The following is a 24,385-nucleotide window of genomic DNA, read 5'->3' as shown; positions in this document are numbered from 1 at the left end:
GTTGCTCAGTCCCTGCTCCTGCCAACCTAGCAGTTCGAAAGCACATCAAAGTGCAAGTAGATAAATAGGTAAACAGCGTTTCTGTGTGCTGCTCTGGTTCACCAGAAGTGGTTTAGTCATGCTGGCCACATGACCCGGAAGCTGTACGCTGGCTCCCTTGGCCAATAAAGCGAGATGAGCGCCACAACCCCAGAGTTGGTCACTTTACCTTTTTAATGTCTGTGGTATCAATACATCCTTAGACTCTGTGCATGTTTACTCAGAAGTAGGTTGCACTATGCCAGTGGGGTTTTGTCGCTCGTATGTGTGTCTAGGATTGCAGCCTTATTGTAACCACTGGATCTAGACCAACAAAGGACATCCTGTTTTCTCATCCTCAATAGAGGATTTCATGCAGAAGGCGTCAGGTTCTGAAACCCTGGGGAGCTGTGGCCAGTCAGAGTAGACAATACAGAGCTCAATGGACCATTGGTCCTCTGGGTTCCCATCAGCTCCAACTCTCATCAGCTTTGACTAGCTTGATCAAAGGTCATTGATGATGGGTATTGTAGTCCAGCAGTATCCAGAGACCTGTAGCTGCACCCCAGTTTTAGAAGATCAGGATTGACTGCTTTATACTATGTCAGAGCTGCCATGTTGGGTAGTATTACTGCAAGATTTGGAGGAATACTTCAAGAAAGCAGGAGCTGTTATTTAATCATTACAGTACCACACACTAGATTATGAACATCTTAAGCTGCTATTGTCTTGGCTCCTGCCCCAAACACACAGACAGAGGCTCTTAGTTGTAAGTAAGAGATCTTTATTCAGGTAAGTAATGGCACAGGCTCAACAGCAGAAATAGTGCTCAAGGGTCATGATTCAGGAACAGTTCGAGAAGTTCAGAGTTGGACGGCAGCAACGAAGATGTCCCAACAAATTTCCTCATCCCCCCTGCCAAGCTTTTAAAGATAAGGCATGGCATGCTCACTCGCAAGAGTCTCCCATCTTGCAGGAATATCAAGCTTGCAAGTGTGTGCTCTGTCAGGGCAGGTAGCCCTCCTCCCATCCACGAAGAGTGACACTTGGCTTTAGGCAAAAAGTCTGCTGCTTTCTGCCAGTCTCTTGTTCAGTCATTGCTGCCACCTGTTCACCCTCCACCCATGAGGCTCTCTTCTCTGCAGGAGAGTCAGAGGGGAGAGGTTTCCTCTTCCAAAGTGACTGAAGTTGGGGTGGAAATGGGATACCTGCTCTCCTCCAACCTAGGTTTCCATCATTGCTTCTGTTTCTTCAGCCTCCTCCTCTTCCATTCGGGCTTGCCAATCCATGCCCAGTTCCAACACTGCTGCAGAGTTCGTGACAACTAATACAGTACCTTCTTTTCTTCCCTGTCTCTTGACTCAAAGTAATAGGAGTGCTTTGTCCATGGTGCTGATTTTGTTCCACTGCTGGGACAATGCATTTTCTTTTGCTCCAGATACCTTTACTTTGTCCAATACATTTTTTATTTTATTTTAGAAAAAGGATAATTTCTCTCTTAAATTCTCTGTCCTGGTGGAGACATTAGTTAACATAGTGCCTTTTAATTTTCATGTAACTGAAAACACTTCTGCAGAAATGAAGACCCCAGAGAGTAAGAACTGTTCCTCCATTCATGCTTTGCTGAATGCTCACTTCACATTCCCATGCAAAGGTGAGCACTGCTTTACCCATTCCAAAGATGTGCAAGAGGTTAGTCTCTGCAAGGTTATTTCCATCTTTCCTCATAGTTGCTCCAGATTCTTGATCCTTTTGGTTCCTAGATACTGCAGGGGATATAAGCAGGGACAGAGGAATTATTACCAAGGTCTAGTCTCTTGTGTCAGCAGCACTCCAGATACTGTAGCACCACTTCACATTGCGGATGTGGGCCACAAAAGGTGGAAGGGGCCTTGTAGACCATCTAGTCTAGGAATGGGGAGCCTATGGTCTTCCAGTTGTTGATAGACTATAAGTCCCATCATCCCTGGGCATTGGTCATGCTGGTTGGGGCAGAGGAAGTTGGTGACCAACAGTACCTAGAGGGCCACAGATTCTCCACCCTGATATACTCCAACCCATTTCTTGATCAATGCAAGAAATCCAGTGTTAGATGGCTGTCCTGAAGACCTCCGGTGGGAGAGCCCCATCCCTGAGGAAATTGGCTCCATTGTCGAACTGCAACTCTCGCCATCCCTGACCTTTGATCCTGCTAGCTGGGGCTGGTGGGAGTTATAGTCCAAAATGTCTGGAGGGCACCAGGTTGGGGAAGGTTACTTCAGGCTTTCCAACACATAATTTAGCTGTTTTTGATCTGATGGATGTATAGACTTTACAGTTTTCTAAGGCAGGTTTTTTCCCCTTGTTCTTTTGAGTGAATGTATTGCTGATTTTAGCTTGTATATTGTTCTGTTTTTAAATGTTAAATTGTCCTGGTGGTTTTGCAAATGGAAAGACAGCATTAAAAAACCATAAGTGAGGAGAGAATATTATGAAAATGATATACAGGTGGTACATGACACCAGTCAAGCTTGCAAAAATCCATCATTTGCCCGATAATAAATGTTGGAAATGTAAAGAAAATGAAGGTACATTCTTTCACCTTTGGTGGACGTGCCCAAAGATTAAGGCTTTCTGGGAGATAATCTATAATGAATTGAAAAAGGTATTTAAATATACCTTTCTGAAGAAACCAGAGGCCTTTCTCCTGGGCATTGTTGGCCAATTGGTGCCAAAGAAGGATAGAACTTTCTTTATGTACGCAACAACAGCAGCAAGAATACTTATTGCAAAGTATTGGAAGACACAAGATTTACCCACCCTGGAAGAGTGGCAGATGAAGGTGATGGACTATATGGAATTGGCGGAAAGGACTGGCAGAATCCGAGACCTGGGAGAAGAGTTGGTGGAAGAAGATTGGAAGAAATTTAAAGACTATCTGCAGAAACATTGTAAAATTAATGAATGTTAAAATGATGCTGGATTGAAAATAAGTGGCATTAGCAACAAAGTTAATAAGAATATGCAAAAATGGATTGATAATGGATGAAAATATATAGTTATAATATGTTAAGATATAGAGTTAAGATAAATGAAAGAGGGTAAGGATTTGCTGATTTGATTATGTAAATGGGAATACAAAAAGGGGAGGTGTGAGGAGGTCAAGGAAACAAGCAAATGAGTTTACAGATATCAAAAAATGGATTTGTTTTTAATTTTTTCTTACCTATTTGTTTTTTGCATTTTGTATTTTTATTTTTATTTTTTATGTATTTTTATATGTTTTTTTATTTCTTTCTTTTTATATGCTCTCTTTTTATTTTGTAAACCTTTGTTTTTTGTAAAATTTCAATAAATATTTATTAAAAAAAACAAACCCATAAGTGAGACTGGTGATTGCATACTTTAACTCTAGCTCTGTTTGGAAACAAAGGAATTTATGAATGGAAAAAATCCAAACAAAATGAATCCACCAGGCAGGCCAATGGCTGAATCATCTGCAGCATGTTCAAAGGTTATCTAACCAGTACAGCTCTCAACTGTGACGTTATCTGTTAAAGGTTCGACCATTTTATTACAAACCAAACTATCCCATATATGCCATACCCCATTTCCTGTGCTTCTTGACAGGATACCTCAAATCTTGCTGAAGAAGATAGGAGCGCATAGCAGTCTCCCAAGTTGTTATTGCTGTCTCTATGACAGGAATTGGGAACCTGTGGCCCTCCAGGCAATGTTGGACTACAAGTACCATCATTCCCTCAACATTCATATTGGCTGAGGATGATGGGAGTTCAAGTGCATTAGGAGCACCACAGATGCTACCCTGGACTAACCCTTTTTCACCTCAGTAGAAGAAGAAGTAGAGTTTGGATTTGATATCCCGCTTTATCACTACCCGAAGGAGTCTCAAAGAATCTAACCATCTCCCTTCCCTTCCTCCCCCACAACAAACACTCTGTGAGGTGAGTGAAGCTGAGAGACTTCAGAGAAGTGTGACTAGCCCAAGGTCACCCAGCATCTGCATGTGGAGGAGCGGAGACACGAACCTGGTTCACCAGATGACAAGTCTACTGCTCTTAACCACTACACCACAGTGGCCCAGCTCCATTATAAGTGGAATGGCCATGTGTCCTATTTCAGAGGACAGTCCGCTCTATGAATTAGTCCTCTGTATGATAGGGTTTTCTCTTTGAAGAGCTGGCCTACTCCGTGCTAGTTCTCTGTCCGTATCATAATTTCCCTTTATTATTGACTTCCAGGAGAAATTTAAAAGCATTCCTGCTCACCCAGGCATTTAATCACTGAAAGATACTGGCCAGGACAACCTTAACATGAGCACTCCAAGGTGATGCGATTGCTCTAAAATGTTTTTAGATGCTTTCGAGTGTTTTCAGATGTGCCAGATGTTTATAGATTTGTAAGCTTGTTTTAAATGTTTTAAATATGTTTTTGATCTTATTGTTTAATGGCATTGTTTTAACTTGATGTCTGCTGGGCTCCTTTTGGAGGAAGGATAAGATAGAAACTTATTAAATAATAAACAAATAAACAAATGCTGCTTTAAAAAGAAGAAAAGATAACAAAGGAGACCCATGCAGCTCATATACACCCAAGAAAAGCCTGTTGGATCAGGCCAATGGCCCAACTAGTCCAGCATTCTGCTCTCCCAATGGCCAACCAGATGCCTATGGGATACCCTCACATAGGACCTGAGTGCAAGAGCACTCTTGCCTCCTGTAGTTTCCAGCAACAGCTATTGAAAAGCATTGCTGCTTCTGATCATTGAAGCAGAGTATAGTCATCATGCCCAGTACCCATTGGGACTTGCTTCTCAATGGGGCTGACTACTGCATAGACATGTAAGCTAAAAGGACCCCTGGATGGTTAAGTCCAGTGAAAGGCGACTATGGGGTTGTGGAACTCATCTCACTTTCAGGCCAAGGGAGCCGGCGTTTGTCCACAGACAGCTTTCTGGGTCATGTGGCTAGCATGACTAAATCACTTCTGGTGCAATGGGACACCGTGACGGAAACCAGAGTGCACGGAAACACCATTTACTTTCCCACCACAGTGGTACCTATTTATCTACTTGCATCGGCATGCTTTTGAACTTCTAGGTTGGCAGGAGCTGGGACAGACCAATGGGAGCCGTCTCGTTGCAGGGATTTGAACCAATGACATTTTGATCAGCAAGCCCAAGAGGCTCAGTGGTTTAGACCACAGCGCCAAGACATGTATGTGTCTTCTGCATAGTGGCCATGTCTCCCACATTACTGTCCTCTATTTGAAGGGCTGCCGATGTTCAATTTAGGAATAAAGAACCCTGAAAAATGAGAGTGGTGGAAGGGCTTGCCACTTTCCATCACCAGTGAACACACCTTCTGTTACTTCTCCATCATCAATTAGCGTCTGGAGAGCAGGTTGATCAGGCATCTAGGGTCAACTGGTCAGTCTCCCCTGCTGTAGTGAGATGACTATTTGCAATAGAAATATAGTACGATATTTCTAAATTTGCATCTATACACATGTTAGCAGATGCAACTACGTGGAAATGGACACCCACATTTTTAAGTCTAGTGTTCTCTGGGCAAAAGCTCTGTCTTTGGCATAATGGCCTATGAGAAAACACCAGTAGTCACAACTAAATATTAAGTTGCTGGATGGATTTCCAGCACAGAGACTTAACAGCTATTTCCAGAGTTAAAGTAAAGGGATGCATTTCTTTGCTGGTGTTGCAGAGATGTCAGTCAACCACTCTTTTGCTCCTGAGCCCAAAGGTAATAGACTGGCTGAGAAATCTGGACACATTCATTGTACCAAGGGGACAGTGTGCTGCTGGAGTAATGCACATCAGATGAAATGTCACATTTCTCAAGGAAGCGCAGAGGCGTTAAGGCAAGCCAAATCTCTGTTGCTTATATTCCCTTTCACCAGTCAGGGGAGTCGGGATGGGAATAGAATGCATAAAGCTTTCAGAGGTCCACCTGCATGGCAGGAGCTACTGAGGAAAGGAAGAGAGGTCAAGGTTTTTTTTAACATTTCCCTTCAAATATGGTTGTACCTGCTCACCTATTAATTTAAAGAAATCTAATTGGACAAGGTGATGGGTAGTGAATGCAAAACACCACCTTCCATTTTAGGAATAAGAAAGCCATGTTTTTCATTTGTTATCAGAAGCAAACTCAACAGTGTTTTAAAATGGCCCTCATAAAGGCTTTAAGTGGAAGCCTGACATCCCACTACATAAAGCTGAATCTGAATCTTGGCAAGTCAGGGGCCTGGTGAACAGGTTATTCCCATGATTGTGAATTAGACAGTTTTCCTATTCCAAGTAAGTTGCATTTCTTGTTAAGGAGTGAGTACTTTGAGGCTGAGGGACACGGGTGGCGCTGTGGGTTAAACCACAGAGCCTAAGACTTGCCGATCAGAAGGTCAGCGGTTCGAATCCTCACGACGGGGTGAGCTCCCGTTGCTCGGTCCCTGTTCCTGCCAACCTAGCAGTTCGAAAGCACGTCAAAGTGCAAGTAGATAAATAGGTACTGCTCCGGCAGGAAGGTAAACAGCGTTTCCATGTGATGCTCTGGTTCGCCAGAAGCAGCTTAGTTATCCTGGCCACATGACCCAGAAGCTGTACTCCGGCTCCCTCGGCCAATAAAGCGAGATGAGCGCCGCAACCCCAGAGTCGGCCACGACTGGACCCTTTACCTTTTAGTCTGAGGCTGCTCATTGAACCATCATTGCCACTCAAGGCCCAAGTGCCTGCAGTAGCATCATACTGGCACACAAAATATGACCGTTTCTAGACAGGGGCAACCTGCCAACAAAGATCTGTGCTTCATTCACTAGCCACAGGACTGGACTGTAGTCTTTGCAGCATACAACCATAAGTTGGCTTTTGAGGAAATCCCTTTAATGTGGCCTCAATATTTTATTATTTATTTTGTTATCTTTGATGTGTGCCTTAAATGCTTTCAGTGTAAGCTGCCATGAGCATTTTCCCATGGGAAGGAAGTTTATGAATATATTAATAAACGAAAAATAAAACAAATAAAGCACCGAGTGGGCATTGCAAAAGTGATTAGACTTCAGAGCCTCCAGTTCCCAATTTAGACACACAAATCGCAATCCGACACGGACTTCAGAGCACAAAGCCTACTCATTTATTTCAAGTCCCGTTGAACTTTATGAGAATTGCAGAAGGGTACATTGTTTGGAGGGAAAGTTCCCATCGGAAGAAGACTCATCCATTTCAAGGTTCAGAACACACTAGGAAAGTTACAGCAAATGATGGGAAATTGAATGTGGGAAGGGTTGTCAAGGGAATCTGAAGGGGTGGGGAGGAGGGATCTAACAGCTGTGAGAAATTCTGGGGGGGAAACGGCAACAGTGTCAGCTGTGTAAACAAGAAAAGTACCTTTCAGTTCCCAATGCGTTTTAAAAGCCAGTCTTTCTCAAGGGAAATTTTGCTGAACAAATGGGTAAGGCAGTTGAATCTGTTCCTCTATTGGGTGTTCTCCTGTCACATATTATGAGATAAGGCTGTAGTCAGATGCATGTTTACCTGGGAGCAAGTGACCTTGATCTCAGTGGGACCTATTTCTGCGAGGGCATGCTTACAAAATTGTGCTGTTCTGCACTATAACCGCCCAAATAGACTTCAGGACTTGTTATGGCGGCTACTTATTCGTGAGGCAATTTTCCCCTTGAGAAAGACCACGGTTGAAAGTACATCAGGGATTGAAGATACTCTTGTTGTCTGCTGCTGCTGTAGCTGTAGCAGTGCTGTGTGGTATTTCTCCCCTCCTCTCCAAGCAATCGTATTAGCAATAGTAGTAAGAATCAAAACAATTTTATTGCTTCGGAAAGACAATGTATGACAACAGAGTGGGGATTTGCCCATTTTTGTTCTCTCTTAGTTTCTCATCTTTCCAATGTTAAGTTTGTGGAGTCTTCTTAAAGTCCTCATGAAAGTCCTCATGGAAATTCATTAGCCGTTTAATGTGAATTTCTCTCTCCCCCCCCCCGCCACATTTGCAGGAAATGTTTGCCTAATACACACATCATACATTGTTAAAGCAATGCTTCCTAAGACAATGCATTTTTCAAAATGTTGTTTTCTGTGTGCTTTCCCATACACATATGCTTTTTTCTGAAATAATTTTTATTTGATTTTACATATATAAAATTATAACTGTACAACCATACACATCAACAGTTAAATGATTCCTCCGAATCTCTGGACTTCCCACCTTCCCCTTGATGGGTCCTTTTGAGAGCCAGTGTGGTGTAGTGGTTAAGAGTGGTGGACTCGTAATGTGGGGAACCGGGTTCATGTCTCTGCTCCTCCACATGCAGCTGCTGGGTGACCTTGGGCCAGTCACACTTCTCTGAAGTCTCTCAGCCCCACTCACCTCACAGAGTGTTTGTTGTGGGGGAGGAAGGGAAAAGGAGAATGTCAGCCGCTTTGAGACTCCTTAGGGAAGTGATAAAGTGGGATATCAAATCCAAACTCTTCTTCTCTTCTTCTTCTTTTGTTAAACTTTTTCTGCTGCATCTTTTTCAATAGTTCATGTTTTATACAACTCCATTATCTCCATTACAAGTTTTATTGCAATCCTGTTAGAGTTTTCATCGGCTTACAGTGGTCTCTAAGATATGCACATGCGTTTTTGTGCACATTACTTGGTCGGAGAACTGCATCACTAAGCCCAAGGGAGCATGGATTTTAAAGGACGCCTGCGTATCACCTTTCACATTGTTTTGGAAAGTGCAAATTATGTAGGTTTGCCTTTAGTTGAGAATTGAATATCTCCTCCAACTCTATATGGAACGCCTAGCATCAGGGCTTAGCTAGAGCAGAGGGCAACATAGGAACATAAGACGAGTCCAGCTGGGTCAGACCAGTGGCCCACGTGGTCCAGCATCCTGTTTTTACAGTGGCCACTGCAGGACTCGAGCACAAGAGCACTCTCCCCACCACTGCCACTGTGGTTTCCGGCAACAGGTAATTCAGAAGAATTTCTGCATCCAAATGTGGAGCCACAGCTATTATGGCAAGTGGCTGTTGATAGTCTTGTCGCCCATCTTCTTTGAAAACCATCCTAGTTGATGTCCATCACTGCCGTATGTGTGTTTTCCATAGTTTCACTATGTGCAGTATGTAGAAGTTCTTTCTTCAACCTGTCCTGAATCTTCCAACATTCAGCTTCATTTCAACATTCTGGTGTTCGACCCACACCTGAATTTAAGATTGAATTACTGGCCCAAAAAAGAAGAGTTACCGACAATCGAAGAATGGAGGATGAAGTTAATGGACTATGCAGAATTAGATAAACTAACAGGAAGGATTCGAAACCAGTGAGACCAGAAATTCACGGAAGACTGGAATAAATTTACGGACTATCTGAAAAGTAATTGTGAAGAACAGACGACGTTTGTAGGGTTGCAAGAAGTTTTGTGAGGAGTATTATTAGAAGTATTGTAAAAATGGACAAGGGGAGGATGATTTGTTAAGAGATGTAAAGGCAATATAAAGTTAAGAAATGCATAAGATGTGGTTAAAATGGTGGATCATCAGAGGTGCTGATGGAAGTCTAAAAAGATTGTATAAGTGGTAAGTTTTGTGGTACATTTTATAATTTATATGTTAAAATTATTAAAAAATATTATAAAAAAGCAAAGCTTTGCAACCCCAACCATAAAAAAAAATTTAAGATTGAAAAAATAAGAAATGGAGAGAAGCCGAAGGTGTTAGATGCTCCCACTCCTAGCTCCATCCTAACAACTTTATTCAAAAATAAGATCCCCTGAGCTCAAATGCGGCTTACTTTTCCTGGTTCAACATACCCTGGACTGCAGCAGAATGCCTGAGTAACTGAGCGTGTTGCTCACCCTTCTTCTTCCTCCTCCTCTTCCTCCTCTTTCAATTACATGTTAATCAAACTTGCTCCCTGTTCGTCAAGCAAGCAGAGGACAGCCCATTACACATTCAGCATGTGTGCAGATGCTCAAGTTGACTGATGATTAATTTGTCGGGAGCATAAACGGAATGGTGACACACACAAGGCTTCCAGCAAATTGAATGATGTCAGGAGAGGTTGCCTCTCTTCTTTGCTTCAAAGGCAAAGGGGTGGCTGCAGCGAGAGGCTGTCACTCAAAGGGGGGGGGGAGTCCCAAAGATGATCTCTGCACATTTCACTCTCCATCTCTAACCCCCAACTGTTTCATCATCCTTTCTTTCACCTGAACTGGCTTTCCTTTTATTTTGAAGCACAATCTCAAAGTGCTGCTTGTTTCCTGTGCTCCATGCTCTGACAACCTCTGGATAGAATTATTGCAATGTGCTGTACATGGGTCTTCATCTGAAGCAGCCCCCCAAAAAAATTTCCTCGCCCTAGAGGTGCACCTAACATCCTCATTGTACAGCTTTTCATTGTAGGCTGAAAATGCATCTTTTTACCCTGGTCTTTGACAGCTGAGATATGTGTTTAGGATCTGCTTTTATTTTTGTTTTTGTTTAAATATTCATTTTATGAACCCACACTGAGACCTTATGGTGAAGGGAATAAATCCTGTAAATAACCAAACAACCACAGAAAAGGAGTTGCAAAGAGAGAAGTTGTCAATGTACCCAAACCCTATGAAAAAGATTTGTCTAATTTTGGATTGTAGTTTTGGCATTATACAAAAAATAGCTAGCTTTCTGAGAGATCTCCAAGGTATCAGTGCTCAGCAAACGTTGCTACTCTTTGCTCGTTGCTTCTTCTGTGATGTGTGCGTGGCAAATTGGCCATGCATATTACGCTGCCCTGAGCATAAATCTGCACTGTCATTTCACTGACACAGTGCATTGTGGGTTTTGTTGGCAAATCTCTCCCATGGCAAGCTGATGCCACACAACCGATACAATATGCATTGAATTCCCAATCCAAGTGAGAAAAATAACGAGCTGCCTGACTTCAGTTATAAAGTCAGGCACATTGCCCAAGCCACAAGAGAATTTGATCAGAGAACGGGGTGGAGCCTGTTAAATATAATTGTTTAATGCGAATTGAAATGGAAAATAACTCTGTAATATGTCTGTGTGTATATTGTTAAGCATGGCATGGAAATTCCCATTGAAGCTAAAGGAGTGCTGAAGTGGACAGCCTAATGTTACTATTTCTGTGCCTCATTGACAAGGTGAATTGTGTTACAAGTCTGCGCATATGTGGACCTCCGTCTTGGTTGGAGTGAGTCTTTGTTCTCAAGCTACTGGAAAGAATGGACGTGCTAATTCTCTCTGTAGGAAAACAGCCTCAGGCTGTTGGAAGAGAGACAGAACTTTGGTTTTTAGATCTGGATGGAAGATATTCATAATCTATGATAGTTTACCTATGTGAGATCAGCATAGGATCTTATGCACGTATCCAAATGTTGCTTTATTGTTTAAAGTTGTTGTGGAGTAGCATTCTGTAGTAAAGCTTTTGATCCATATTTTTGGAGCAAAGAAATTTTCATTTCAAAGAAGAGTCAGTTTTTAGGCATCAAAATTGCTTCTATATGCAGAATATTAACAATCTCCATAGAGCCTAAGGCAAGAATGGTGCAGCAACAGAGGTACAACCCATGACCCTGTTGTGAAGAGTCCCTGGAGACAGCTGAATGGGGCAAGGAAGGAAGGAGCAACAGTCTGCATGGAGAAGTTGGGGGAACTTTGCATCTCGTGAGCTGATCTTCACATTTTGCAGACTGAGGTGGGAGAACCCTGGACTCAGTGCTATTTTTCTAGAAAAAGAGGTGCCGGAACTCCCCATGAACACCTCTTATAATGGCAATGGCACCCACCTGACAGGTGCTGGAACTGAGTTCCAGTGAGTTCTGGCTGAAAAAAGACCTTCCTGCGCTGTACAGATTGCAGTGTGGCCGAGTCAGAGTCTTAGTTTTAATGGGCCTTTCCCATAAACATTCCATGCATGCAGTAAACTAGTGCATCTGGCAGAGGCCTATTCTGAACCATTCTTCCTAAACTGCTAGCTTACTACCTGAAGTGAGGTGGGGGTTTTTTACACGGCAATGCACTAAAATAATGCCCTCCCCAAACAGCAGTCTGAAGTTCAGAATTCCCCTGCCTCAGTCTGGTATCTGTTTTGTTCCCATTGTTGTGGACAAAGTAATGCAATGGATTTTTTGGGTCCCTCACATATGAACATTCCCCGCATTCAGTCTTTGGCCAGGCAACACATTATGGGTAGACACATAGGCAAGTGCTTATCCATGGCTCTCCCTCAAATGATGCTCAGTGTGCATGCATGTGGTATAGGTGACCAGACGTCACCATATTTGCACTTCTACAACCTAAGCAGCTGCTTTTTCCTTCATCGGTTGTGGAAGTACTAATATGATGATGTCTTGTCACACATACAGTAATACCTCTGCGAATGTCCACCTTGTCTAACGTCCATTCCAGTGAACATCTGTGGCAAACCCGGAAGAACTGGGACGGGTTACTTTCGGGTTTGCCGCTCACGCATTCACAAATGCAGCACTTTGCCCTGTGTCCTTTTCGGCTAGCGGCCGGGGCTCCGGAACGGATCCTGGCCGCAAAACAAGGTACAACTGTACTGCATGCACACACACTGAGCATCATTTTGCTTGTGGAATGGAATAAAGTTGCACGACATCTGTTGTATGTTGCCCCTGTCTCCTTTGGGCATGGTACGGCATCCAATTTTACCTGCAATATATGACCAACAAAGAATGAAGTGAATCCGTGTTAGCTATTTCTCTAAGCACCAACAACACTTGGAACAATATTTTCTCCCCCATTCTCTCTCTCGCTCTTTGGGTTTTATTATTTCCATTCATCTTGTAGAGTGTGGGATGAAAATGTGCCCTTGAGACGCTAAGCATGCACAGAAGTTTAACTACCACCTGCCAGCAGAGATGCAGAGCTTCCTGCTTAAGATTTTCAAACAGCCCATTCTTAGCAAAGGGCTTAACAGCTGTTCCAGTACCTACTGAGGGCATCCTGTCGATCGTCACACTTTTATTGCTGCACTGCTAAAATTTGAAGGCAGGCAAAGTAAGAGCGGGTATTAAAAATTGTAGTGAGCAGCATGTGAAATATTAGCTGTCGCCCTCTTTAAAATTACTTTGCCCAAGGAGTGAATAAGGTTCCTCATAAAGGCAGCAAACCTTTGGAAAGATCTGTTTGGAAACAAGTCTTACGCATGTGGAACTGGTGAAGCGTACATCTAAATAACCTCACTGAGAGAGGGCATGGTGGAGCACAGCTCCTCTCCTCGATTCTGGCATGTCTGAAGAGAGGGAAGGCATGCCAAAAATACTCATTACAGCTACAGTAGACAGCCACTGAACAGGAGAGGCAACAGCTTTGCTGGGGGAAATTATTCCCTGCCAAATAAAGTGGGACAGGACACACCCCTCAGGAGCCAACTTCTTGTTGTTCTAGTCCAAGATACTCTAGGACAGGGGTCAGCAAATTTTTTCAGCAGGGGGCCGGTCCACTGTCCCTCAGACCTTGTGGGGGGCCGGACTATATTTTGAAAATAAAAATAAAAATGAGCGAATTCCTATGCCCCACAAATAACCCAGAGATGCATTTTAAATAAAAAGGACACATTCTACTCATGTAAAAACACACTGATTCTCGGACCGTCTGTGGGCTGGATTTAGAAGGCAATTGGGCCGGATCTGGTCCCCGGGCCTTAGTTTGCCTACCCATGCTCTAGGATTTAGTGTGCTGCTATTCTCCCACTTCTGAAGCAGCAAAACCATGCTACTGAGTCAAGGAGATAAGACGCTCATGCAGGAGACAGACCTGGAGGGCCTCTCAAGACTGCAGTGCTGTCATGGAGGGGGTCATGACCTACCCAGAGATGTCTTCCACATCTCAAGTATTCCTTTCCCTTCCAGCCCTTGCTGTGTGCACCTTGCTTGACCCCAGTGAAGGCTTTTCTTTCTCAGCCGGAACTCTATGTTTCCTTCTGAACCTGGAGAGCGATGGAGACATGTAAACAGAATTCCGCTTTGTCTTCTCAGAACGACACAACTGTACATTCAAAGATCTGTTCCATTTTGTACTTCACCCGAAAGGGTTTAAGTATAGAGGAAAAATGTGGTAGACCAGAAATAAAGAAGGGCACTTCTTAACAAGTTCTGCAATAAAAACCCTGGGGCGTACTGCCTGGCTTTTGCAGACTTTAAAAGTCTCAGGAAATGTACTATGGCTGAGAAATTAATTAATCTTACATACTTGGAAAAGGAAGTTGAAGAGTGTTGGCAAAACAGCGAGCTTTTGTTGTTGCTTTGTGTTACCTGGTAACAATAAATGAATTTAACGTAGAAATGGATCAGCTTGAGTACCTAGCTTCAGCCATCAGGTCAACAACAGCTGCAGGGAGATGACAAAATATACAAGAGCTATGCTTTATACAACTTTCTGGGTGTATCATTAATGATTGGGTGTCTGTTTTTGAAGAAGTTCTGGTTAGTAAAGCTTTGAATAATATTTATGGGTCTGGACAATTTTTATTCTAAAAGGATTCAATTTTTGTGTATCCAATGGCTTCAAGCCGCACAATATGAATATCTACAATACCATGGATATCTGGTTGGCCTCTGTGAGACTAGGATGCTGGGTAAGGTGAGCCTTTAGTCCTATCCAGCAGGTTCTTCTTATGTTCAGTTTATACAGATGCTAGTAATCGCTCATTCAGTATTACCAGAGTCCTTGTAGATTGTTTGCCTTCCTTTTGACAGCATCTGCTGTCAATATTTCTGAAAGGCACATCAAGGATTCTCCCCCCTTTTCATTCCCTCCCTTCTCCTGTACCTGAAGTCCAACTCAGATGTGAACTGTGCACCTCCTTGTATAATAATTGTGGGCATGCAGTTTCTAACAGATGGAAGCTCAAGCTGGTTCTTTGCCCCAGGTGTCAAACCTTCTTCATCTCTTCCAGCAACTTCAATAAGCAATTGGATTTGCCAGATGTTGTTAAGCCTAAGTTCTGTTAGTAGCCTCTGGCCTGTAGATTTCCATGCTACAGGGAGTGGGGATGGGGAGGCGTGGAGGAAACAGCATAAACCTGGTCTAACTGGGTCACCCTCTTAGATCAGAAAAGCCTTCTGCAGACAGCCTTTTGCTGTTTTACCCTTGGCTTCCCTCCAGTTGATAACATAGCTGCAAATTGCAAAGCAGAGGGTGTCAGAAGTTAACAGCTCTCCTATCACAACTGAAATGTGGCCAGACCAGGATTACAGCAGGCACAACTAAGCCAGGTTTTTCCAGTAAATAAAAATATATGCTACTGGCAAGCACTCCTGCAATAATTCACAGAGACTTTCCCACTGCAAGATCTGGAGCACACAGACAATGTTCACCAGTTCATTATTTCTTACTAGAGGAAGATCGTTCGGATGGGCACAGTCTGTGTGGAGGGAGGGCTAGCATATTATAGGAATGAACTAGCCCTTTTCAGAGGAATCACTCATAGGATCATGAACAAATGGACAGGGGAGTGGGGCTGTGCTGGCTAGCCACACCCTAGAGTCCAGCATTACCTCATGCCCCTTACGTTCAGATGAATGTGTGAAAGGAAATACAGCTGGGGAACTTTCCATCAGTCCAAATATCTCTACAGGCCTTTGGACTGGTTATATGTATGTAAGTAAGTATGCAGGTAGGGTCTTCTGAGAGGTCTACAGAACATCATCATCATCATTATATGCTGCTCATCTGATCTGACTGCGTTGCCCCAGCCACTCCGGGCTGCTCCCAACAAAATATAAAAAAACACATTGAAGTATCATCATCATCATCATCATCATCATCATCTTTATTTATTATTTATACCCCACCCATCTGGCTGGGTTTCCCCAGCCACTCTGGGCGGCTTCCAACAGAACACTAAAATACAATAAGCTATTAAACATTAAAAGCTTCCCTAAACAGGGCTGCCTTCAGATGTCTTCTAAAAGTTTGGTAGTTATTTTTCTCTTTGACATCTGGTGGGAGGGCGTTCCACAGGGCGGGTGCCACTACCGAGAAGGCCCTATGCCTGGTTCACTGTAACTTGGCTTCTCGTAGTGAGGGAACTGCCAGAAGGCCCTTGGCGCTGGACCTCAGTGTCTGGACAGAATGATGGGCATCAAGCATTCAAGACTTCCTTCTACAGGGCTGCCTTCAGATGTCTTCTAAAGGTTGTATAGTTACTTATCTCCTTGGCATCTGATGGGAGGGCGTTCTGCAGGGAGGGCACCACTACTGAGAAGGCCCTCTGCCTGGTTCCCTGTAACCTTGCTTCTCACAGTGAGGGAACCGCCAGAAGGCCCTCGGAGCTGGACTTGAGTGTAGGAAGCTCCTTTATACTGAGTCACAACATTGCTCCAGAGTGCTGTCCATGCTGACCAGCAGAAGCTGGTTTCAGGAAAGGATGCCAGAGATTGAACCTATGACCTTCTGCATGCAAAGGAAATGCTCTATTGTGGCTTTGCATCAGAGTCCGCTGAGGCAGTGCCCCATTTAATGTACTGGCCTCCACTTTGTCTTATGGTTTGTTGATCGCATTGCATTTGTATTATTGCTTTAAATAAATGCATGATTTTTCCATATTTACAGTTTCATGTTAAGAGAAGGTCCACATGTAGGGTGTGCATTTTGTTAGAGATTCTAAACATGGTTTCAGTTCCTTGAACTCCACCATGGAAGAAAGGCAGGGTATAAGTGTGCAAAGATATTTTTTTAAAAATGACATTACTCAGTGTTTTCTTCTCTGACATATATAGTTCCTCACAATGCAAAGGGAACTGTTCGAGCACTAGAGAGCTAAGGAGGGTTGGCTGAAGGTGGCATAAAGTACATTGATAACAGGATTGAGAAGTCCTTGTTCCATAGATTGCTAATATAGGCTGCTTTACACAATTCTTTTTTTTTTTTAATAAATTTTTTATTAATTTTCCAACACATATTAAAAGACAATACAAAACACTACAAAACCAAACAAACATATAAACACGTATAATTTCTTAACCTTCTTTTCCTTAAGCCTTCTTTCAACGACTTCCCCATACCTCCTTTTTCTGCATCCCTGTTTTAAATCTTTCCAGCAACCCCTAGTTTTAATTACTTATGGCACTTCCTTTAAATCCTTTTTCTCATGTCCAATTGTTTATCGCTGCAATTCTATTTTGCATTACTCAAAACATTTTAACACTCATTAATTTTACAACAGTTCTTAAGATAAACTTTAAATTTCTTCCAATCTTCTTCCACCGTCTCTTTCCCTTGGTCGCGGATTCTGCCGGTCATCTCAGCCAGTCCCATGTAGTCAATCACCTTCGTCTGCCATTCTTCCAGTGTGGGTAATTCTTGTGTCTTCCAGTACTTTGCTAAAAGTACTCTTGCTGCTGTTGTCGCATACATAAAAAACGTCCTATCTTTCTTTGACACCAATTGGCCTACCATGCCCAAGAGGAAGGCTTCTGGTTTCTTCACAAAAGTGCATTTAAGCACCTTTTTCATTTCATTATAAATCCTTTCCCAAAAAGCCTTAATCTTTGGGCATGTCCACCAAAGGTGATAAAAGGTACCTTCAGTTTCATTACATTTCCAACATTTATTATTGGGCAAATGATAAATTTTTGCAAGCTTGACTGGAGTCATGTACCACCTATAAATCATTTTCATAATATTCTCTCTTAAGGCATTACATGCCGTGAACTTTATACTGGTGGTCCATAACTGTTCCCAGTCAGCCAACATAATGTCATGTCCAATGTCTTGTGCCCATTTAATCATAGCTGATTTAACCATCTCATCCTGTGTGTTCCATTTCAACAGCAAGTTATACATTCTTGACAAATTCTTAGTACTGGGTTCCAAAAGCTCTGTTTCTAACTTCGACCTCTCCACCTGAAAGCCAATTTTCCTGTCCTGTTTAAAAACTTCATTTATCTGGTAATAATGAAGCCAGTCTCTTACTTTGGACTTCAATTTCTCATAACTCTGCAATTTAACTTTTCCCTCCTCATACTCTATGATTTCCCAATATTTCGGCCATTTGGATTCCATATTTAATTTTTTCACTTCCTTAGCTTCCATCGGTGACAACCACCTGGGTGTTTTGTTTTCCAACAAATCTTTATACCTAATCCATACATTATATAGGGCTTTTCTAACAATATGGTTTTTGAAACCTTGGTGGATCTTAACCTTGTCATACCATATATATGCATGCCAGCCAAATCTATTATTGAACCCTTCCAAATCCAAAATATCTGTATTTTCAAGAAGCAGCCAGTTTTTCAGCCAGCAAAAAGCCGCTGATTCATAGTACAATTTTAAGTCCGGCAGGGCAAACCCCCCTCTTTCTTTTGCGTCAGTTAGTATCTTAAATTTTATTCTGGGCTTTTTGCCCTGCCAGACAAATCTAGATATATCTTTTTGCCACCTCTTGAAACAATCCATTTTATCCACAATCTGCAATGTTTGAAACAAAAATAACATTCTCGGCAAGACATTCATCTTAATAACAGCAATTCGGCCTAACAAGGAAAGTCTCAGACTTGACCATATTTCTAAATCTTTTTTCACTTCTGCCCAGCATTTCTCATAGTTATCTTTAAATAGATTCACATTCTTGGATGTCAAATTTATCCCCAGGTATTTCACCTTCTTTGCTACCAATAAACCAGTATCACTCTGAAATTTCTCTCTTTCTGCACTTGTTAAATTTTTATCCAATACTTTCGTTTTCTGTTTGTTCAGCTTAAAGCCTGCTACTTGACCAAATACTTGTATTAACTCTAAAACTCTTCTCGTACTAGTGTCTGGCTCTTGTAAAGTTAAAACTAGATCATTTGCAAATGCTCTCAGTTTGTACTGTTTAGCTCCGACCTGAATCCCTTTAACCAGCTGGTCCCCTCTAATCATGTTTAATAAAACCTCCAGGACAGATATAAAAAGCAGTGGGGATATTGGGCATCCCTGTCGTGTCCCTTTTTCAATAGCAAATTCTTCTGTAACCACATTATTTACAATCAGTTTTGCTTTTTGTTCAGAATAAATCGCACCTATACCATTCTCAAAACCTTGGCCTACCCCCATCCCTTGGAGATTCTTTTTCATAAAACTCCAAGAAATATTGTCAAAGGCTTTCTCCGCATCCACAAATATTAATACTGCCTTAGTATTAATATTAACTTCCAGTAACTCCATAATGTCTATTATATTTCTCACATTGTCTGACAAATGTCTTCCTGGAAGAAAGCCCACTTGGTCTTTATGAATCTCCCCCACCAAAACTCTTTTCAATCTTTTTGCTAAAATGTCTGCAAAAATTTTGTAATCCACATTGAGTAATGATATAGGGCGGTAGTTCTTAACCTGGTTCTTCTCAGTCTCTGACTTTGGTATAAGTGTGATATAAGCCTCTTTCCACGATTCAGGTGCCTTTTTCCCCTCTAAAATTTCATTACAAACCTCCTTCAATGGTTGTATAAGCCATTCTTTCAAAGCTTTGTAGTATCTGGAGGTTAGCCCATCAGGTCCTGGGGATTTTCCCAATTGCATACTTTGAATGGCTCCCTCAATTTCTTGATCAGTAATCTTCTGGTTTAAAGTCACTTTACTTTGTTCAGAAATTTTTTGTAATCCATATTTTTTAAGAAATTCTTCTATTTCTTTTTCATTCACCGGCCCTTGTGCATAAAGTCTCCTGAAATAACTCTGAAAACAGTTTCTAATCTCATTTGGTTTATAAATGCTCTTTCCTTCCACTTCTAGATTTGTAACCGTATTTTGTTTTTGTCTCTTCTTCAGTTGCCATGCCAGAAGTTTCCCACATTTATCAGCCGATTCAAATGACCTTTGTCTCATTTGTTTTATTTTCCATTCTATCTCTTGGTTCATCAAATCCATATATTGTCTCTGGTAAAACTTAATTTCTCTCAAAATTTCATGTGACTTTGGTTTGGATCTCAATTTTTTCCCCCTTCTTTGCTTTACACAATTCTAGGCCCTCCAACAAGAGAATTAATTGTTGAAGAAAATGTAATTCCGCATTAAGAAAAGAAAAGAAAATGAAAAGTGTATGTCATCAGTCAACTTGTCATTTGTGTTCTTTTAGGGGAAATGACTGGTTCTCAGAGAACAGGGGGGAGGGTTCTTGAGTCATACTGTGTTTCTCAAAAAATATCATAGTTAATTACCAAAAGCAGCTATGCCAATAAGACAGCAGAGAAATGGCAAAGGCCTCCATTAATTACCCGCTTTCCCTCCCTTACAAATTCTGTATTTCTATAAAGTGGGTCTCTGACAGTGTAATAGATATGACAAAAAGAACAGTTTGCGTCGTGAACTGTGGCTGTGCTGGTTCCAGAAAATACAAGCAAGCAAAGTAATTGTTTTTTATTGGACAGACATCCACGGCTGGAATAATATAGCAGCTTTCCTTTGACTCTCACAAGGCCATTCTTTCTGGTAGAAGTGGAAAATAGAAGAAATATAGCAGTGGATTCAGTTAGGAGGGGGGAAGCTCTGAATTTATGTACTGATCAAATTCTGTTGACCTTGGGAACAGATGGGCTGTCTGAGGTAGATCGCCTCTTAGAGACAAACATTTTACATCTCTAAGGAGAGAGAAACACTGGAGTGTTCTCCAGTTTTCATATGCAGCAGGCACATAGGAATAGAGGAAGCTGGCTTATAAGGCCATTGGTTCATCTAGCTACACTGACTCGTAGCAGCTCTGCATGGTTTCAGATTGGGGTTTCTTCCAGTCCTACTGGAGATTGAATTGGGTGTTGGAATAAACAACAACCTTTAATCAATAACACAGTAGTGAGATGAAAAAGTCAATGGAGAGTTGATGTATAAGGAACAAGACATTAAGTGAACTGCCTGAGATGTGAGTTTATTTTCCCTTTCACCTTTCCTGCTGCCGTAACCAGAAATGTATTAGGGTGTTAAGCAAAGATTCAGTTTAAATTTTATAGTCATGTCTGCCTTCTTTGAGGTGAGATGAAGAACCTGTTCTGCAACACCTTGCCTTCTGCTTTGCCATTATGCTGTGGTCCTCCCCAGAATGGCTAGGTATAAACTAGCCATTTTTGTGGATAGAAATCTTTCCCATCCAGGGCTTTTTTGTCCTGAGGGAACTCACTGGAACTCAGTTCCAGCACTTCTTAGGTGGGTTCTGGAACCTCTCAGGTGAGTTGCCCACTCAGGTGGGCACCATTGCCATTCTACAAGAAAGAGGGAGGTATTCCTGGTGAGTTCCCTAGAAAAATAGCACTGCCCATATCACACATAACATATCAAGCATCTTTACTTAGAAGTAAATATATATTTCATTCTTTACCATTCAGCTACCTTCCTTGGCTGCTACTAATCCAACTCTATTTCCTTCCTTTTCTAATCTAACATGCCCGGTTCCTTCAGCCGTTGCTCAAATTTAGCCAATTCATCATATCTGTGATCTTATCAGAGTCCTTTCCAGTGCTTTGCCAGCGTCTGTTTGAACTTTGGTGCCCAGAATTAAGCATGGATACCATCTTACCAGCATCAAGCAGAAATATAAGGGCACACCATCAGGTTGGATTACTCATGGGTGATAAATTAGAAAATTAAACTGTCACAAGAATAAAATGTATTGGGTAACACTCCCAGCCTCGCTGGCTAGAAATTATGTTTCTATTTTTGGCAGTTGCCCTTTAGATTCTGATCTTTATATTTATTATAGCAGGCTGCAGTAGAAAAGAATAGTAGTACTAGCAGCAGCGGTGGTGATTGTATAATTTAATAAGCTTCGCTGTGGTTCCTGAAAGCGGTAAATTGGTGCTGGGAGCCTGAGTAAGGTAAACAGACAAGGCACTGTGAGCTATTCACTTTTAAAATTTACTTTTTGCAATGCTTTTATGGGTGTTGGTTTTTCTCAAAACACAAGTCTTAAAGGTCCCGGTTATCACAAGCTATTTGTTCTGGGTATTTATGCATGTCAGTGTTAAAAGGGGCAGTTCTACTGATTGGCGTAAAGGTCTACGCAATTGGCTTCTGAGTCAACATGAAAACACGCTGTTTGACCTTCTCCTGGGCAGTGAGGCCACTCCATTCTTATATTCCTTGAACATTATTAATAGAGAATGGGAAAAGGCATTTCACAGAGTTCTTTCACATTACAGCACATTAGCCCAGCTCCCCTTCTTCTTGACAGAAGAAAGAATAGCTTTCTTCTAACTTATACATATTTTCTTCATTAATATGGAAAGCCGGGCTCTGTCAAGAGACAGAATGAGCAATAGATTGAGAGGTACTATTTAAAGGTAAGAAAATGGACAATTATTTAGCCAATTTCCAGGCCCAGTTTACAGTTCTGCTTTTAAGCACCAAAGTCTGGGAGCAGGTTACCTGAACAACTGCAAAGCCTCCAAGTGACCCTATTTTCCAGGGACAGTCCTGGATTTGCAGAAGCCGTCCCAGTTTCTGATTTGATCCTGGAATGTCCCGCTTTCCCTTCGGACATCCCTATTTTCATCGGAGAAACGTTGGAGGGTATGGAGTTATGCAAACCCCCAAGCCAAGGAGATAAGTAACTATACAACCTTTAGAAGACAACTGAAGGCAGCCCTGTACAGGGTTTTGCTTCTGCTGCTTCTACATAGCATTTGTTTCTATGGTTATTTTACATTTAGTTTTTAAGAAAAGTATTTAATATATGCTGCCCAGACGATGCTATGTTATGGGGTGCTACATGAATGGTGATGCAATTAAAATAAAATTTGCAACTCTACAATTCCATGATGCTAAATGTGTAGTGCATATGGGGACTTATTCATGTGTAATGTTCAGCAATCTTCACTTTTGCATTTAGTGTTAAATGTTTTATTGGGATGGGGATGTTTTATGATTGAGTTTATTGCAGTTTTTGTTGTTGTTCTGTAAACTGCTTTGGTATTCTCCAAATGAAAAACAGTATACAACTGATATCAATCAATCAGTCAGTCAGTCAAAAAGGAACAAGTAGGAATGTTACCAGTGTGCGTGTGAAGAGCACCTTAAAAATCTTTATGTGGATTATATTATTAGTGTGAAACATAACCCAAGGGAAGCCCTGCAAGCTTTAGAAGCTGAGTTTTCCAAATTTGAAATGATAGGCCTTTGAACCAACTTGGATAAATCTTTAATTATATACTATAACATAGCCCCAAGTGAACAATTGAAATTAGAAGAATTAGTTACTATTCCACATTGCTGCAAGGATTTTTAGATATTTAAGTGTTCGGATTCCACAAAATTTAAATAAATTCTATTCATTAAACTACACCCCATTGGTGAAGAAAATCAGAAGGAACCTGTACAGGCTTCAACTATCCATGCGTTAGGATGAATTGCAACAAAATACAATGGTGATTCCCAAATTCTTACATTCGTTTCAAGTGCACCCCATCTCACTTCATCCTAGTATCTTAAAAAATTGGCACAAAAAATAACAGGTAGCAAATGACAGGTGAAACAGTGGCCCAAGCCAGAGCTAGAATTGACCTTCGTTGCTCAGTTTAAAGCCCCACCCTAAAAAGAAAGCCTTTGTCACCCTTCCTGTTCATGAGAACCAATGGCCAAGAGGAAGAGATGAATCAGGCTGTTGAAGAGTCACATGTGTGTCCTCCTCCTGCTGCGTCAAGCTCCCTTCCCCTCATTTCCCAGAACTAGAAGAGGTGTGAAAAGGGTACAGGAGAAGTTGGCTTCACACAGACACCGTCTCCAATTGCTTGGGGAAAACCCTAGACAAGATGGGACTTTCAGTCTTGGCAACTGATTCATGGGGCCAGACCTATCAGGGATGAGCTGCCGTGCTCATTAGGCCTGACACTTAGTGCTTTCCCCCCAGGAGGTACTCAATGGAATGCAGTACCGGCACCTCTTTTTTGTTGTTGTTAAAAAGTGTGGCACTTACTGTAACAACTTCATGGTGAGTACCAGCACCTATTTTTCTAGGGAGGAAAGCACTGCTGACACTCCACCAAGTCTCTGCAGATTGTGTTCTTGCTAATGAAGAGTTAAGTCCAACTTGCACAGTGTGATTTACTGCTGGCTCACTCCTGACAGCAGAGATGGATTAGAATCACTTCTGTCCCCTCCTCAACTACCTCCAAAGACAAGGAGGGGCTTAAAGCAACAGCAGCAGCTGGAGATGCCGTGCAGGAGAAGCCACTGCTTGCTTACACACTCCACGTGAGAAGACAGGGTTTCAATGGGCTGGAGGAGGTTTGTTGCTCTGTTGCTCCAGCTGTTGGGATGGAGTAGAGATCTGAAGGAGATGCCCAGCTAGCTATTTAGCAGGAGCTCTGTGTGTGATTCTTGCACCTTTGGAGCTGATGGAATCGA

The 24,385-nt window shown here is 42.0% G+C and overlaps 1 long non-coding RNA gene across 1 annotated transcript; it reads right to left on the bottom strand.

The window, feature by feature from the left end:
• Positions 1-1,499: 1,499 nt before the first annotated feature.
• LOC128412343 (uncharacterized) lies at positions 1,500-13,962 on the bottom strand. The gene is made up of 2 exons (XR_008330050.1): positions 13,875-13,962; positions 1,500-1,784 (listed from the first exon to the last, which is right to left on the bottom strand). It is a non-coding gene; the product is annotated as an uncharacterized LOC128412343 (long non-coding RNA).
• Between the last annotated feature and the right edge of the window lie 10,423 nt (positions 13,963-24,385).

Source organism: Podarcis raffonei, chromosome 4, assembly GCF_027172205.1.
Source record: "Podarcis raffonei isolate rPodRaf1 chromosome 4, rPodRaf1.pri, whole genome shotgun sequence".
Classification (NCBI taxonomy): domain Eukaryota; kingdom Metazoa; phylum Chordata; class Lepidosauria; order Squamata; family Lacertidae; genus Podarcis; species Podarcis raffonei.
This window is presented reverse-complemented; position numbering and strand designations above follow the sequence as displayed.